General features: G+C 39.7%; 1 protein-coding gene across 1 annotated transcript in view; it reads right to left on the reverse strand.

The window, feature by feature from the left end:
* atg7 (ATG7 autophagy related 7 homolog (S. cerevisiae)) overlaps nucleotides 1–18135 on the reverse strand; it is a 92350-nt gene that overhangs the window by 22394 nt on the left and 51821 nt on the right. The window lies entirely within an intron of this gene.

An 18135-nucleotide genomic window follows, 5' to 3' on the forward strand; every position in this document is an offset into this window, starting at 1 on the left:
TATGCTCACCTCTCTCGCTCTAGATACAGCCGAGTTCATAATTTACCGCAAACAGCAGTGACACTATTTCTATTAAATATAGTGGTTGAGCAGATTGTCATATTTTATCAGGGGAAAAAAAAATCGAGTGAACTGAAACTTCAGGAACAACAGAGAGAGCGTCAGACGAATGACAAGAGTAGGAAAGCGTGGGATGTATATTTCATCATTTATCAGAATCAGAGCATTTACATTATAGATAGTATAGAATTTATAGAAGATTACCTTGTGATTTTATGACAGATTCGTAGTATGGAAAAAATAGAACAGATGCTAAAACTATCTCTGCAGATCATGAGCTTCACACAGAGCTTCACGCCGTGTTCAGCCCAATTGATTATCATGAACACCGAATGTGTTTCTGCTGTCAGACTATTCCGAAGGTATATGCACTGGGACATAATATAAAGTGCGATAAAGACATTTCAGTGCAGGCAAACATGGTGGCTGAGTGGGTCAGAAACAGGACTTTCATCCAGAAATTTAGATGTAGTTTCTTAGTGAGGGTCCAGAGTGACTATAGGCTATTATGTGCACATTGCAGGGGACGAATAGTGTCCTAATCCCTGTGTAATATGGTCCAAATGTGAATGTTCAATCAAAATCAAGTGACCAAAATTGTTTTTTAAACTTTTTTTTTTATTATAAAAAATGCTCACTGGTTTATTCACACATGATGAGGATGATTTATTTGTATCACAAAGATAAAGTCCTTTACAACTTAAAGCCTCCATTTATTTCAGTTGCTGTTGCCTCTGGTCAGGCATTAGCGTGTGCCTGTGTGTCAACCAGTTTAAACTCTAATCCCTAATGAACCGTTTTGAGCGTGCAACTAACCAAATGGCAATAACAGATCAACTTCAGAGGCTGTGTGTGTATTGCCAGTTCAGACCTGCCCTAGGTTTAATTAGAGCTGTGAGTCAAAGCCAACTGACGTGTGGTCAGAGGAGCAATCAAACACTAGTGGGGCCCCACGGGCACATGCACAAAATCACGCACAGCATGTGTACGCATGACACACACAAGACACACACAACACTCTTTCAAGAAAATAAAAATTATTAAATGCAAATGAGAGCAAATAACATTCAAACTAACCAATCTTAATGAAACAGCAAGCCCTGACACACACACACACACACACACACACACACACACACACACACACACACACACACACACACACACACAAACAGTTCACAGAGGAAAAGAAGGCAGAGTGCCTAGTAAACCACAGTCGAGGGAATCTTTTGATGTGATCTTAAGAACATCAGACAGTCACAGTCTTTCATTACAAAGCCTTCTTTTCTCTCTGAATCCATCACTGACAACAACTTCTTGTTAACAAAACTTTACAGTTTAACACTTTAGAGACAGAGAATGTGACAGATCGTTTCCGAAAATCAGTTGCTCAAACAAACCCAAACTATTGTCAACACTTGAGGGGAAAAAAGGCATAAAGCCATCCTCTTTTGGGTTCCATACTGGCCATACTGGGAACCATGATGGTCAATGGGATACACACAGATGTTCCTGAGTAGTAAATAAGGATACTGGTTTAGTTACATTTTCCTTTGGTTTCAATAATAAGTTTTTCCTCACCATTACCTACTTGCTTGCTCAAAGTAGGAACTGTTAGGTCGCTGTAAATAATACAATCTGACCTGCTCTAAAGTGCCCTGAGATATTTTCTGTTATGTTTTAAGGCTATTTTAATAAAACTGACTTGTCACATATTTTCATGTACAAGACAGAATGATCTGGAGTTGATATTTTTTAGCCTAACTCAAGTGTGTCATGACATGAAAATCAGGTCACAGGAAATGATGCCAGTCACAGACGTGTGTGTACATGAGCAAAAGTGTTGGTTAGTCAGAAAAAATGAGGGAACAAACACCCGTATAAGGCATATTGAAAGACAAATGGAAACATGCATATATACACACACACACATACACATACACACGTCTGTACATGTATTATTTATGTTCGTGTGTGTATCTGTGTGAGTAATTATCTCAACCACAGGCTTGATGATATCAGTGTCTTCCATGTGCTGAACAGAACAGCATCAGGGGGAAAAGATAAGAACTGGCATTGTGACCAGATGTACATTGAGTGTGTGTGTGTGTGTGTGTGTGTGTGTGTGTGTGTGTGTGTGTGTGATTCTTTTTCAGGCCAGAGCTTGAGGGCAGATTACCTGTGACCAGCCAGGCAGGCTAGAATCAGGCTACAAGATGCAGACATGCACATGCAGGCACTGACACGCACACACAGGGAGGACAGGCTCTTATCTCTGTCTTTGATGCAGCTGGAGTGTTTTTCTGTATCAAACATCCAAACCAGGAACAGAAGAATAAACACTGCACTCAGATGGGATTCATAAAAAAAAAAGTTTTCATGTACATACGGCACAGTAGCTGGACGTAATTATACACATTACCTTCTGCTCAAGTTTGTGTCTGTGTGCAAGTATTCACACATACAGGAATACATCAAGTGGATGTTCGAGGAGTGTACGAAACAATAGAGCATTAACAGGACACAATGTGTGCTTCATGTACTGATAACATTCACTTCCTGGGATTTCAATGCAATGATTTATCGACACCCCAACAGTATACAGAGGAATACAGGGGACACACGTGACCTCAACGATAAAATCAGTCAGGTAAACATCCTTCAAATTCAGCTTTCAGCATCTTCAACTCCCTAATCGTGGTGCAATAAATTTTTTTCAGTAAAATGTTAGACCAAAATGCCGTCTATTCATAAAATTTACATTTGAACTTGTTTAAAATCTTCTTAAAGTCCATCTTATGTGCAGTGGAAGTGTCAAACACCAGTTCTACTGGCTAGGAAGATGAGATTATGCCACCTTCAAAATTTTGTTAGTAGTACACTTTGGTACACAATGTGTTTGGTGCTCAAGAATTAAAGTAATTTAGTCAGCACTGCCTGGAAAAACACAGCCTATTTAATTATAATTAATTATTAATTTAGTAGCCTTGCTGCTGCAGAGGACTCAAAAGGTTCCATGGCAAAAGAGGTGAAACTGGTTCAACTTTTGCAGCAATGTGACTTCATCCAGCACAGCAGCCAACCAAATATGTCAGAAATATTTATTAATTAAAAACGTTTCAGTACATAGACATTCATCAGTTTGTTGATCCTGATGAGGGTTTGTGTACTAAAATGTCTCTAAGTGAAGACGACAGTGTGTGGGAGTCTTTTGTTCTTCATAGTGGATGATTCACAGGTGTGCAAAAGCTCTGCTCTTTTCAAGTACCCTGTATTTTGATTTTCATAATCATAACTTTCCGAAGTTGTAAAATCCCTCCTTCATAGTATTATAAACTGTTCTCCAGTGTTTCGGAACCTGACAGTTTTTAAACATAATCTATTTTTAAAGCAAAACTTCCTGGAAAACACTTCACACCTCTACCTGAAACAACCTGCCCTCATTAACTGCGCAATCAATTTTTTTTTTTAACAGCAGGCTGTTTTGGCTGAACACCCAGTTTGCCGTGAGAACCAGGTTGCTCTGCAATTGATGATAAAAAAAAGATTTATTCTTGTTGTTTTCCAAAGTGGTGAATGATTTTCTAATTTTGCATTTCAGTGTCATGATAACAACAAGAAAATGGTAGATAACAAGAATAAACGCCCATGGGCTCGGACAGTTTGTAAAAACCACAAGCATATGTCACATAACCAGGAAAATCTTACTCAGAGTCATTAAAAAAGGCTCTTTTTGTAAACAAGAAAAACATATTCTATGTTTGAATGGCTCAAAACGAAGGTGGAAACATATAGCGTGTACAAAATGCTGATTATAAAAAAGCTGTTATTTTTTTCTTGTGTATCATAATGTCCAATGCATTATTGGACATTATGAAAGAATGCATTATTGAGCTGCATACTTCAGATGATAAGCTTCTGTAGCAAAATGATCCCCCTGATGTATGAGAGGGGAGCTTTCGGAAGTAACAGTCCTTTCTAAAAGTGTAACGCTGACACGGATACAGAAATAGTTCTTAAAAGCTACCGAAGAGGAAGAAGAGTAGGAGCTAAACGGGGACGACCAGACTACTACTCAGTCTGTCGCAGGCCAGTCATCTGTCTGTCTGTCTGTCTGTCTGTCTACCCGTGCATACAGCCAGCTGGCAGGCCAGAAGAAGGCATCACTCTGGACTGACTGGCGCCAGCGAGGAGAGGCCACGTATAGGAGGAGAGGCCATGTATAGGATCAGGGCCGCTGTAAGTTTTCCCATGTAGTGACGGAAAAGTCGGCTTTATAGGTCCTATTTATGACTTGTGAAAATAACTCCCCTATGATTGATGATTGGTAATTCTGAATGAAGCCTCTTCGGGCTCAAGATGTGAGACAGCTGTCCTGGGTGCCAATGTGTCCCCTTTGCCCCCCACCTACAGTACACCTCGTCACCGGCTCCAGCCCTGTGCACAAGTGTATTAATAATATACAGCCCACCAAAGAAGAATGTCTGTGAAGTGCAGTAATGTGCTCGCCAAAGAGGTTCAGATGTTATCACTTGCTATTCTTCACACTCCCCTCATCATCTATTTAATCTCTGTCGGAAAAGTCTAAATAAAACTTTAATATAATAGTGCAGAAATTAAAGTAGCCTACAGGTAATCTAGTAAGCAACAAATCCAGGGAGAATCAGAGATAAATACAGTACATTTTTTTTTATTTTAATGGTGATAAAATTAATGGGATACCTCACTGACTGGATATTTTAAAATTAGTATTTTTTTTATATGTACTGTAGGTATCCTGGTATTTATATTTGACTGGTATTTTGATGAATATAGCACCTGTAATAAGGGAAACACTGAATGGCTATGCTTGCTCATATTACCTCAGCTACAGATACAGAGAGGGAGGGAGGGGAATAAAGGAATGACGACGTAGCTGGCTCACCTGACCCGAGTCCTAAATGAGTATCTGCCCTGACACAGAATGTGTGCTATTTAAACTTTCCCTCCAGACACGTTTCAATACCACAATTAACATTTAGTTTAACACGGTTTTACCACAATTAAAAAAGTGAAAAGGGGCTCCAGATCTGCCCACCACTGCTGCCGGTGACAAAGCACAGTGCATCAAGATGGCTAGCGTTAGCATTAGAGGAAACATCGGAGAGAATCAGCCACATGTTTGAGCCTCAGTCAGACCCAGACTCCGATGAGGGGTCTATTGTGCGACAAAATCAGCACCTAGAAGACAGATCAGAACGATAAGTGCAGTTAGCGTCTTTTATCTGTTCATGATTTGTATTAGCTTGTAACCGGCACTGACTGACACAGCAAATGCTAACTCTCGCTCTCTGTACTGACATGTCCACTCCGTGTTTCATGTTGCTTTGCCCACATTTGCACATTAGACAGCAGTTAGCCTTGGAATTTGTTGTGAAGCAAATCTAGCTGACCCAGGGTATGTTTGAATCTCAGATTTTCAGGAAGTGCACAGACATCTCCCACTTCAGTAGAGGAGTCTGAAAACACCTCTCAAGTGACACACAGATACAAGTCAGTATAATCAAGGTTATACATTTTAAGGGATAAAAACAAGAAAAACACATTTGTTAATGCAGGGGATCCTTAATAGATGATTTTTCCATCTGTTGTCCAGGAGAAATAAATTTATATAAAATAGCTCTATTCATCAAAAGACACCTACAAAAGAGTATAACATGTCTAGTGTCTCTGTTTTGTGGTTCTAAGCTATAGGCCAAATACCTTTTCTAACTCCAACTAAGCAAGTTATCTAACTAAGTAAAATGTGTCTGCGAAATGACAAGCCTGAATTTGGCTTGGGCAAAATAAAAAAACACTTTTTAGCACAAATTATCTATTTTATCTTGTTTGCCATATTTGTCAAATTACTTTTATTTATAATGTTTTGATTTGTGTTTGTATGTGTTATCAGCCTTAACTCTGGCATTCCTCTGGGACAGGCTTTGTGTAGATGTGGTTTGAATGGACAGTGGCCAGACTGGACCGCAGATATTACCACAGATAGCTGATGAAGAAGCATGCTCAATAAAGTCAAAAAAAGAGCTCTAAAAAGAGGAATAAAAAAATCATATTACTATGTCTACAACGACTGCCTTTAGGCCTTCCACATTAAATATAAAACTGCCATCCATATCAACCTTTGGAGTCCCAAAGTTTTCTATAACAAGAGAAATGCAGAATAATTTGTAACCAGTGAGGACACCATGAGAGGTTTGTTAAAATCTGGACACTCCAGCGTCAGAACAGTTGTTAGGTAAAGAATTACTCACAAACATAGCTACTCAGGAATCTATACCACCACATATACACACATCCACAATGGAGAAAGACCTCCAAACTCGCAGGAGAGGGTTAGGAAGGTTAGCAAGCGAGGTTATAAGTCAAGCCACTGACTGACACAAAGCTTCTGAATTTAGCCTGTAAAGAACTACGGAGATTTAGACTATGTATAGTGTTGAACGTGTGTGTGAGAGGGAAAGAAACTATGCACAGAAAGCAAGGATAGGAGGTGTGATGTGTCTGTACATAGCTGACATACATCCCAGCAAGTAGAGCTCATATTTATAATTAGCAGTGCATTAGATGTCAAGCAGGCATAGCTAGCATACATACGAGACATAAATACACACGTGCTTAGTACCACTGATACACGATGACACTAATGTACTTGTGTGAGGAAGCAGGCAAAGTTTATAATGTATTATAGTTGTAAAAATATATTCTAAATAAATAACTTGTAGATAGCCTGTGTGAACTGTGTGATTTGGTGCTAATTATGAAAATGGAGGAAATGACATTTTTAAATAATTTATTCAAATTAAGTTCTAGTTTTGGAGTCTTTCAGTCAGCAGGTCTGACGTTGCAAAAATATGAAATATGTTTACAGATATTTACAGATCTCTGCCAGGCAACAGATGGTGAAGCACCAGCAATGTCAGATGCTGCCAGCAGAGATCTGCAAAGTTCTGATTTTTTTTTTTTTTTGCAACACTGTAACTTAATAAGGAAAGAATAAATGGGCCGAACAAGTCAATTTTGAATCGGCAAAAATTACACATTTACATTGTACGATTTCTGCCCCAAACTGGATGGAATTACCATGAAGTGGGCAGGTCTGAAAAAGTGAGACTCTCAGGTGCCATAGAACCCATTTCCATTCAGATATCTTTAAGTGAGACGTCAAGGAACAACTTTTAAAAATGGCCATGACAGTTTTTCTCTTGCCAAATGAGCTTTGAAGTGTTATTTAGTGCCCTTCCCGACAAACTAGCATGACATGGCTAGTACCAATGGCTGCCTTGGGCCATCAAGTTTCATATAATACCAGTATCTAGCTTTATAACTGAGCCAATTAAAGACGGAGAGATGCAACACTCAACACACCAAAAACATGATCCACTCCAGGCTTATGTCTGGCAAAGATAATAGTGTCTCTAATGATTTCCTCTGGAACAACCGCTTACAAACTCAACACAACTAACTAGAAAAACTAAAATAACAGTCTTGGATAACTGTCTAAAATAAATCTCTGCTTCACCTACAATTAGTACTAAATTACATAGTTCTTTCCAGGAAACTGACTTAAAGCTGCAGGTTTAAGTGCGCTAAACTGAATATAAACTCCTTCTATCCTCACTATGTCTTAAACATACGGTACAGTAAATCATTTTAACAAGACTGCAACTTCTTCTGTGGTTTCATATCTTTCTGCTTCAAACAAGATGTCTGGTCAGGAAATCAGTGCTGAGAGGGACCTAATTTGCATGTGTAGTGCAGCGTACTGTATGTCTGACCCTGTAGCTGCTAATGACGGTGGCAATGTTGAAAAAATTATTCTTCCAATTTGGGCTGCAGCTAGCATTTATTTTCATTATAGATTCATTGTTTAATTGTCTATAAAGTGAAATAAAACTGTGACAAAAGGCCTCTCATACTTTATTGGAGGTTTTATTTAACTATTTGAATTCCGTATATCAAAACTTCCTCTGATTTTTATTCTTCTTCCATGGTGCTAAACGAGTGGTTAAGGCAGAATCAAGAATGTAATCATTCATTTTAATTCCATGAATCATTATTAACTGATCAAACAATTGTTTTGTTAATACTACATGCATCCTGGGACTATGTTCACTGTGAACAGTATTTTAGAGTGCGTGCTGTATGTTATGTATGTACCGTTTGTCCAGTCCAGGGTCTGGGGATGAAAATTATTCTAATAATTTATAGTCCCTATCAAATAAATTTGTAAACATACAGAGAAAAGCATGAAATCTTAATATTTCTGACGTTGTAACCAGTAAACATTAGGAACTGTGCCTTGATAACTGGTTTATCAATAGAACTTTTTACCACCACCTATTTTGACATGACATACTAATTAAAGTTGCATTACACTCAGTTTAAACAGAGTCAGGGTGCTGCTACTGTGTATTTCAAATGCTCTGCTACACTAAATGTAGTTGAGTCACTGTTTTGTTTTGTTCTTGCACTTTTTCCAACTCATGTGACCACTGCTAGTTATAGTGACAAAGGTAGAGTTGTAGGCTTTGGTGAGGCGGGGTGACTGAAACACTTTCTGTAATCACATTTCACTTGACACAGAAAGCAACAGAATGTCTTAATACTCCCCCGAGTGTGAGATTAGAAGGAAGAAAAGGGCGTGACTCTGATATAAACAGGCATAAAATGGGATGTTTTGAAAACATAGCAACACAAAAAACCATTATCGATTTCATGGGACCTTAAAATAAATGGAAGAAAATGGAAATGGAAATATATAACCACTCAGAGACAGAGGTCAACAAAGGTCAATTGTGCTCGATTTTGAAATTTTAAAATCATTTACACTTTTTAAAATGTCTCTCTCACTCTCTTTTTCCCTTTTCTCTCCCTTTCTCCATCTCTCAGGAGGGTGCGCAGTGCACTAATGAAAAAGCAGACTTAATATGTTTTCCCCGAGTCCATCTGGTAATAATTGTAGCATGTAGCAACCGTAGCTGTGTTTGGATAAAGCTCTGACATACAAGGGGCCCTCTGACGTTCAAGAGTGTGCGTTTATGTTGGGGTGAGAAAGACAAGCGAGAGGAGAAAAAGTGCATGTGACTGCTGAGAGGAGAGAGTCCGTGTGTCACCGAGTGTGTGTGCATACACGCTCGCGCTTGTGTGTTTTCCAAGCTGCTGGGTGATGAGCCAACATAACTAAATCAACTTTATCGCCAGCACACTGTTTTACGTAGAGAAGCACAGGCCAGAGCAGGGCCGAGCGTGGGTGGTTGTGTAGCCTCTGCTCCTTCGGGGCATTAGCATGACTCAAGGTGATGATTTGTGGCATCTGATGATGCACAGACTGCTATCAAACAGCCAAACACACACATCTGGAGAATCACAGGTGTCTATATTTACTGAAAACTGCCTCTGTGTGCTGGAATCGGGCCAAAAAGAGGCCTGTGTCAAGACCTGGGATATCTATCAAAACAAAGGTTATCTTAAACATGTTGGAAGTTACGTCAAAAACTTGGGGCAAAAAAGTAGCTGGTAGGGCTCCTTTCAAACCTGGTATTAACATGCGCCATAGGTGAGCTCAAGACAAGTGGACAGCTCTCAGTACAGGTGTGAAGCCACTCAGGACTCATTTTAAATCCGATCGCTCAGACCACATTCAGAGGTGGTCTGGGTTACATGTGACCACATTCTTCAAGCAGTTTAAACGCAAATGTGTCCGGAGCCTCTCTGAACGCCTGTCTAGTGCCTAATCAACTGATGTCAGTACGTACAAACCCCAATTCCAAAAAAGTTGTGACATTGTGTAAAACATAAAGAAAAACAGAATACAATTTGCAAATCCATTTCGACTTACATTAAATTGCGTATAATACAAAGACAAGATGTTTAATGTTCAATCTGATCAACTTTATTGTTTTTTATAAATATACACTCATTCTGAATTTGATTTCTGCTAACTCTTCCAAAAAAAAGTTGGGACAGGGGCAACAAAAGATGCAGTTTGTAGTAAAAGAATTCAGGTACTGCACATATTTGGGCTCTATTACCTTGAGCAGATGTTTGTGAACAGACTAGTAATCCCAGATCTCCTTAAATAAATCACCCTATTTTGAGAGATTTTGAGTGATGTGTCTCCACTGTCTACCACAAACTCTGTCTGTCCCATTGTGTTACTGACTTCTACTGTTGAAAAGCTGGTTAAAAAACACCAATGCCCCTGTAGCTCAATTTGTAAAGCATGCGCCCCATGTGTGGAGGCAATCAGTCCTCTGCAGCAGTCACTGGTTTGATTCAAGCCTGCAGTTCACTGCTGCATATCATCGCCTCTTTCTCTCTCCTCGTTCTGCTCTTCAGCTGTCACTTTCAAATAAAGGCACAAAGAGATGGAGATGGATTGTAATGCCAGGTGTGAACTCACATACTTAGAGCAATGCTCTTATGCCCTGATTGCCCTGAAACCTAATTATCATATGTTCAGTACTGCCAACTGTAAATGTGCCTTGTTGAACTGTTCCTGAGCAACACAGCGTACTCATGATAAGTTGCCTTGGATATCTGAAGTATCAGCTAAAAAACAAATCAGGGCCCCCAGACCCCAAGGAGTCCTGGCCGTCATAACTTCCAGGAAAGTCACATATTATTAAGCAGGGATTGAGGTAATTTTACAATGATTTCATTTCAAAATACGACAGTGAGAGGATGATGTTGTACAAACAGGTTACACCCTCAAAAGGTTATTGCATAACTAAATCCACAATATGTTACCCACATCTACACTAAATCCTGTGGGACAAAATCAGACCAAGTGCAGATATGTTGCTCCATATCTGTCCGCTACAGACACATATGGAGTTCCCGTCACGAGATTGTTTGGAAAACCCTAAATAATAAAATGTTTTGCTGAGTTTGACACCCATTTTACAGTTTCACGTTAATCACTTTGTAGGAGTAGCTGTCACTTTATTCAAATGTCATGAGCTCAAACCATAAAAGGAATAAAGTGTGACAAGCAACACATTCTTCTCTCAGCTCAGCGTTAACGTCGTTATCTTGTGACTTACTGGCAGTGCCGGTTAGAGTAGGTGGAAGGGAGTGGAACATGAACTCTGCAGAAAGACCCTTTGTGCTGAGAGGGTCACACATCCTCTGTGTGGGGCATTCACAGTTAGACAGATTGATGTGTGCAGGAACACACACAAGCAAATGGCATAGTGCTTACTGAAAATGATGATAGGAATATTCAACATGAAGAATGAGCAATAATCATGGGCTTCCTGTGGCGTCACATGTAAAGCACGTATGGTGACGCTGGAAAAATACAATAATCAGTCATATTTAAATTTTATATATCTGATGGATTGACGTGTTTAATCCAAGTTACCTAAGGCAAGGCACTATAGGCAAAAATATTGTTTTTCTCCATGCACTGGGCAATTTTGAGGATTTGGGCTATTTTGTAGGGCTGCAACTAACAATTATTTTCATTGATTATTTTTAAGATTAATCAATTGGTCTATGAAATGTCACATTTAGTTGTTTATTTTACAACACTTTGTCTATTTGCGTCTGAAGAACTTTACCAAAAGTTAGCATTAGATAACGTCTTGGTTAATGTAAACATAAAGTTTCATAAAACTTGTAATACAAAAGATAACTGTCCTAATGTAAGTAATCAACAGGGATCATTTCATTCTATCTGTTAATTTAAAAATGTACCCTTTTCACCTGAAGTCTCTTGCAAAATGTATGGAATCTTACAATACATCAATTCATCTTTACAGGCTGTCGCCTCATTTTTTTGACTGTGATCCAGAAATCTTCTCTTCAGTAGTTCCAGTTTTATTCCTAACTATATCCTGGAGGTTTTTACAGAGAAAATTAGGGTGAATGTATGTAATGTAAATGAATGTAAGTAAACAACTGGGGAAGTTTCAGTTGTGATATCTATTAGTTAAAATGTCACCCTAGTGTCTAAACTTACATGGCAATGTCTTTCCTAAACAGTTAAAGTAAGAGATTTTCTGAAGGCTGAAGTCTCACAGCTCTCACATGTTCTTTCTCCTTAAAAAACCCAGAAACAACAAATACAAAACCTGATCTAACTGTGACTTATTTTTCAATTTAATATGAGAAACAGCAGAGGTTACTTAAAATATCAGACTGTAACATTTCCTTCACTACAGTTAATGTATGATTCCAAAGCTTTCAGCTCACTAGACTGACCCACTAGAGTTTTGTACCGTAACACAGACACTGTGTTGTTATTATGTGTAGGTTTTCATTAGAGTATAGCCCTTTCATATTGAGCTAATATAATACTGTGTGGAGAAAATCCATCCAATCCTCCTTTGTCCTCTGTCCTCTTACATAATGTGGATTAGCCTGACTCTGTGTGTGTGCATGTATGCATAAACATACACAGAATTTTATATAACCCACTCTGCCACGCCAAAGACAGTGGGTGGGCATCAGGGCAGAGGTACCGCATCCTGTACAGACACTCATTTCCTTTCAGGCTGCTTGCGTGCATGCTGATTTGTCCCGTCCAGCCCTTAACAAAGAGGTTACACTCAGGAAGGCTAATCATCTAACACAATACCCTCTTCAGACATGCTAACACATATCTGCACAAAGACACACTTACCTGGTTTAACATCTGTTCACGTTTCGAAAAATTGTTGACAATTTAAAGTGGGTCAGCAAGGTCTGAACATGCGTTAAGGGTAGATCTGATGGGGGCAACCTTCTCCTCCTTTGAACACAAATTGGACACTACTAAGCTTTAAGACTGACTAAAAATAAAGACTGAAATAATAAAATCTGCATTGACAGTTCATCAACAAAGATTATGGACAATATTACACTTGGCACCCATGGTACTAATGGTCAGCCAGTGAGTAATTTAGTCAAGTTTGCAGTAACAGTAGCAACTGGAGAAACTCTGACTGGGAAATACACAATCCATTGGATTGTTCCACACATCTGGCTCATGGGACGCTGCTGGGAACTAGCAGGGTCCCATTTCAGATTTATTACAATATGTTGTATTGGTGCAAACTTGCATACTCACTGATACACAATTCCACATTTTTGGCAGTTCCTGAGGCATTTTCTGATGCTCGTATTGATTGGAACAACCTTACCCCTGATTTATCTCCAACAACTGTATAAATGAGGATAATCCTGCACACTTTCCGACTGTCTCTACTCAGCGGGAATAATGTCTTATATGCAGTTATAAACATGAAAAGTGCCAACAAATTAAAAAGAGAGAGCTTAAGAGAGAAGTTCAAACCGTGCCTACTTACACACCTTTGCTCATGGACCGATGGCTGCATGATATGGACATGACTGTCTGATTATCAAACAGGTCCTCCGAGTTAAACAATCAAACATGTTTGTAACTGCCCTTTAGAACACATAAGCATTTCATAATTGATTGCCCCTGAAGACAAGATAACATAAGTCATCAGTGTCCTCCAAAACGGTTGAAAATCACTGAGGAGTCACAATTACTATAGCCATTAAGGATACCCACCAAGAACAATAACTATAAATATATCATTTCAAAAATTGATCTAGTCCAAACCACAATTAAAACAATGACTGTGGTGAACAATATTATTAGGATCGCTTCAAGAGCAATTTCATTAACAATAGAAACACTGTGAATAAATCAAAATACATCTGAATTTACTTTCCAAACACGTATTTAATGTAATATTAGGCTGCAAAAATGCATTTTACCTGGTCTTTGGCACTGATGAGATATGTTCATTGATATGTTCATCAATGTGGATGTTCAGTGTGGATCATTATTGTTATTGTTATAGTTATCATTCTTAGTGTGAACGGCCCCTCGGAGGGCTGTGTCATGTTAACCTGAGGTTTTGGGTTGTGTGTTTTGGAAAGTTACAAAAGATTCTGTCGCTGATACAGAGGCTTCAGACGGTGATGTAGACTGAGGTCTTATACTCTGGGGAGTGACAGAGGAGGTAACAGTTATAAGGACTGCAGTATACAAGGGAAACTGGCCACACCAAATTGCAGAGTAAAAATGGGAAAAAATCCACTACAAGTACAAGTCATGTCATAAATATTTAAATATGGTTTGTCATGTTTGATTTTCCTTGCCACAAACATGAATGGTCTCATGAGATACAGCATGCTGCATACTAAAACAAATGTTCAACAAAGTTTCAAAAACATGTAACTAATTTGCTAGACGCCAGATTTATAGTTCATTTTCCACCCTGCCATGCTCTTACTACCAGAGTACGAAATCCCAGCAGGACTGATCTCACAAAGAAGCCATTCACACTGATTTGTGCGTGCTCACACACACACAAAGACACGTGCACACACGCAGCTTTCAGTCAGTCTAAACTTTTACCGAACTTGAACTCCCCCAAAACCCTGTGGTGACCGCATAAAAAGTACTTCTCAGGTTACAAACTCGCCCAAAATAGGCCATAAGTACATAGTAGTGCTATCTGGTGACGTAGATTATAGTTTAGAATGGTTACACACACTCAAACGCACAAAAACACACACAGGCTGTAATGAATTCAATACCATGCTTTAGAGAAAGATGAGAGCATTGTAAAAATAACAACTTATTATGCAAATAAAGTCATTTAAGCCCGCTGCAAACCATGCCCAAACATTTTGTAATATGTGATCTATTCTACTGAAAGGCTCTCTTTGCACGATTTATGGAAACTCAAAACTTCTAAAAGCAAAGGGCCATTAAATAAGCCACTCCAAGCGATAATCATCATCCAGTGACGACTCAGGAGGGACCTTTTAAGGACCCTTTTTAAACCCCTAATTTTTACATTGAGAATGACCATTATTTCAGGCCAGCACTTCTTAAAATATGAACCCAAAAAGAGCCACAGAGCTGTTTCTAGTGGGTTCCCGCATGAAATAAGTAATAACATGCTTTCATGAGCAGGGAGAAGAACTTCTGTCCCTTCCTGGAATTGGAAAAAAAAAAAAAACTCAAAGGGACATCCTCCAAGTGCAGTAGTTTTCAGTATAGCTAATCTGTGTACAGGAAACAGGCGCTAAGACTTCTGGCGCTAGTGGGCTGAACAATCAAAACAATCTCTCCATCTTCTGATTGAAGAGAGAGGGACCTACGCCAGACTCTTCAACTCACTTCATCAGGCAGAGGAGGGTGAAAAGAGGGAAGGAACAATCGTAAGAGATAGAGAGAATAATAGGGAATGAGGTAAAGATTGATGGCAGGAGAGGGAAAGGATAAAACAGTAGGAGAGAAGATGGTGAAAGAGAAAAACTAAAATTCTTTCTTTTGCTTTCCTTCCATTTTACAACTTTCTTTCTCTTGCATCTCCTGTCCTAATTTGTTTTCCATTCTTTCTACTCCTCGTCTTTTCTCCCTCCACTTTTTCTCTTATCTACACTCCTCCGCCACCCCCACATCCCTCTTGCTTTTCTCCTCTCCCCTCCTCCATCTGTGTGTTATGAGTAGGACTTGGGGAGAAAGTACGTGGGATTTTCCCACAGCTCGGCGGGACCAGACCCAGCCCCACACCCACTCATTTTCTGTCTCTCCCTCCACTCCCTCTGTCTCATGTCAGAGGGGAGTCTTGAGGAAAACCACCCATACTCCACCACCAAGTTTTTTGGATGTTTGTTGGAACTTTATGCTGCTCGTTGTTCCACAGACATCAACTGTGTGCTGCTATGGCGACAGAATAATTAGAAGAAGGTCGCGGGACCAAAATATCTCTGCCGTTGAAATAAAACAGTGTATGCTATTAAACATTTAATTGAATAAATCCAACTAATTAAACTCTTACAAAAAAAAAGGCGGATCTGTTTTGAAACTGCATGAAGACTTTTGTATGGATTTCCCAGGGTCATAAAACTTACTCTGCTCCCGAGGGACCATGGTAAGCTCTATCTAGCCATCCATTTTCTGTATGGGTGCAATAGATCACAAAAGTCACAGGGTGGATAATTTCTCAGATCAGCAAAGAAAAAAAAAGAAAAAGAAAAACAAGTTAGAGTTAAATTTATTTTAAAATGTGCTACTCTGGCACTGATGTAGCTGCTTCTCTCTGTCTGTGGTCACCACTCTGTATTCATGCTCAATGTCCTGATTGGTTACACTTCACGAGTTATAGCCAATCAATACTGAAGGCTGTGCCACAGACAACTAAAGAGAATGGGACTGCTAAGATGAATGAGCGCCGGAGCTGTGTCAAAGGGAAGGCAACAGGTATGGTCGAAGTTGCAATAAACATCACACTCCTATTATCTATTTCTGTGATGATGAGCGTTGAACAACTGAAAATGATCAATGTGAGCCTACAGCATTTCTCTCAATGGAGGAGAAAAACACCAGCTTTTAAATCACTCGCTCTTGCCTAACCTGATCAGAGTAAATCACAGCATGCATCTGTCTTGTCTTTCTTCTCACTGCAACTCTACAGCAAGATTTAGACAATTATCACTTTAAATGACCAGTTTGAAGGATTTAGTGGCATCTGGCCCCACATCTCCCTCCAAGTGTGTAGAAGAACCTTGGGTGGCTGTAAAATCTGTAAATGCCCCCCTCTAGAGCCAGCGTTTGGTTTGTTTGTCCTGGGGTACTGTAGAAACAACATGGCAGTGTCCATGGAAGAGGACCCACAACCTCCGTTGATGTAAAGCAGGGATCATGGATTAACTACGTTCTGTTACACCATTACTTTTCTGCCACGTATTCAGGTTCCAGCAGGCTAAGCAAGAATGTCCAGAAGTCCTACTCCCTGGCCACGATGTCCGACTTCTCCTGAGGCATTTCCAAGACATGGTGGGATATTGAATCCCCCCAGGGCACTCTGGGAGGGCTTCAAACTATCTAAATAAGTTCCTGTCATTGTGAAGCAGCAGTGATTCTAAGGTCCTTCTGCATGTCTGAGCTCCTAAAGTGAAAGGTAAATCAAAACCTTCATATTAAGGCTCAGATCCTTCTTCTCGAAAAATGTACCAGCCATGGTGAATAAACCAAGGGCAGTGACTTGAAGAGCTGGGCGCGAGTTGCTACCCCTGGTTGAAGATTTCCACCATTCTCTGAGTAAGAATGTCTGAGACTTGGAGTGACCTAACCTACTTGGCTTCACACCATCTCTACATCATCATTATCATCGTCACCATGCAAGAGTAAAGAGCTGGTCTATTGTTCCACAACCAGAACTGAATTTGTATTAGTCCTGCTGAATCCGTGGTGCCACAATCAGCCACAACCTCATTTCCTACATAAAAATTTCCCAGGAAGGCACAGCAGTGTGATAACTGGAGCACACCCTCTGCTCCATTTTTAAAAATGGGAACTGACAATTTTCAGGACAGGATTCAAAAAATAATCATCATCTCAGGGAAATTTTCATCTGCTCTTGTTGCCTTGACGCTGCAGTGCATTTTATCTTTATCAGTGACTCTGCCACTAAGATGGGCAAGGCTTCCCACAAGTCCTCCGTCTCCTCCACAAAGGTTCAGGTTTATAAGGTGCTCAAAGTGTTTCTTCCAACACCAAACAATATCCCTAGTTGAAGCCAGAAGCTTTCCTCCCTCGTTGGGAGCAGCTCAGATTGTCTGATGGTTAAGATTAGTCTCTTTGAGTCGGTCTCCATGGACTCTCCAAACTCAACCGCTGAGTTTTTGCTTCTAACAGCACAAAATTTAGGACCTTCAGGCATCCCAACACCTGTCTGCTGATTGAAAAGAACCAACAAAACCCAAATGCCCACTTATTTAGTTTTATAGCCTCTTTCACCACTGGTGTCCACCAGCAGGTCCTTGGTTTCCCGCTTTGGCTGGCATCAACAACCTTTTGATCACTTGATTAGTAACACACCACAACTCTTCATCTGATGTTGCAGGTGGTGGACAAACATAACAAAGGTCCTATATCCCCCAGGACTGGCTCTATGGAGGGGGGGCTTGCTTTTCTATAACAAACAAGGTCACTGTTTCAGCAAACAATTAAACAACCAACTACAGATATAAAATGTTGCAAGACAGAGTAACATGAAAATT

The sequence above is a fragment of the Lutjanus erythropterus genome, chromosome 2 (assembly GCF_056507025.1).
Source record: "Lutjanus erythropterus isolate fLutEry1 chromosome 2, fLutEry1.hap2, whole genome shotgun sequence".
Lineage (NCBI taxonomy): Eukaryota > Metazoa > Chordata > Actinopteri > Lutjaniformes > Lutjanidae > Lutjanus > Lutjanus erythropterus.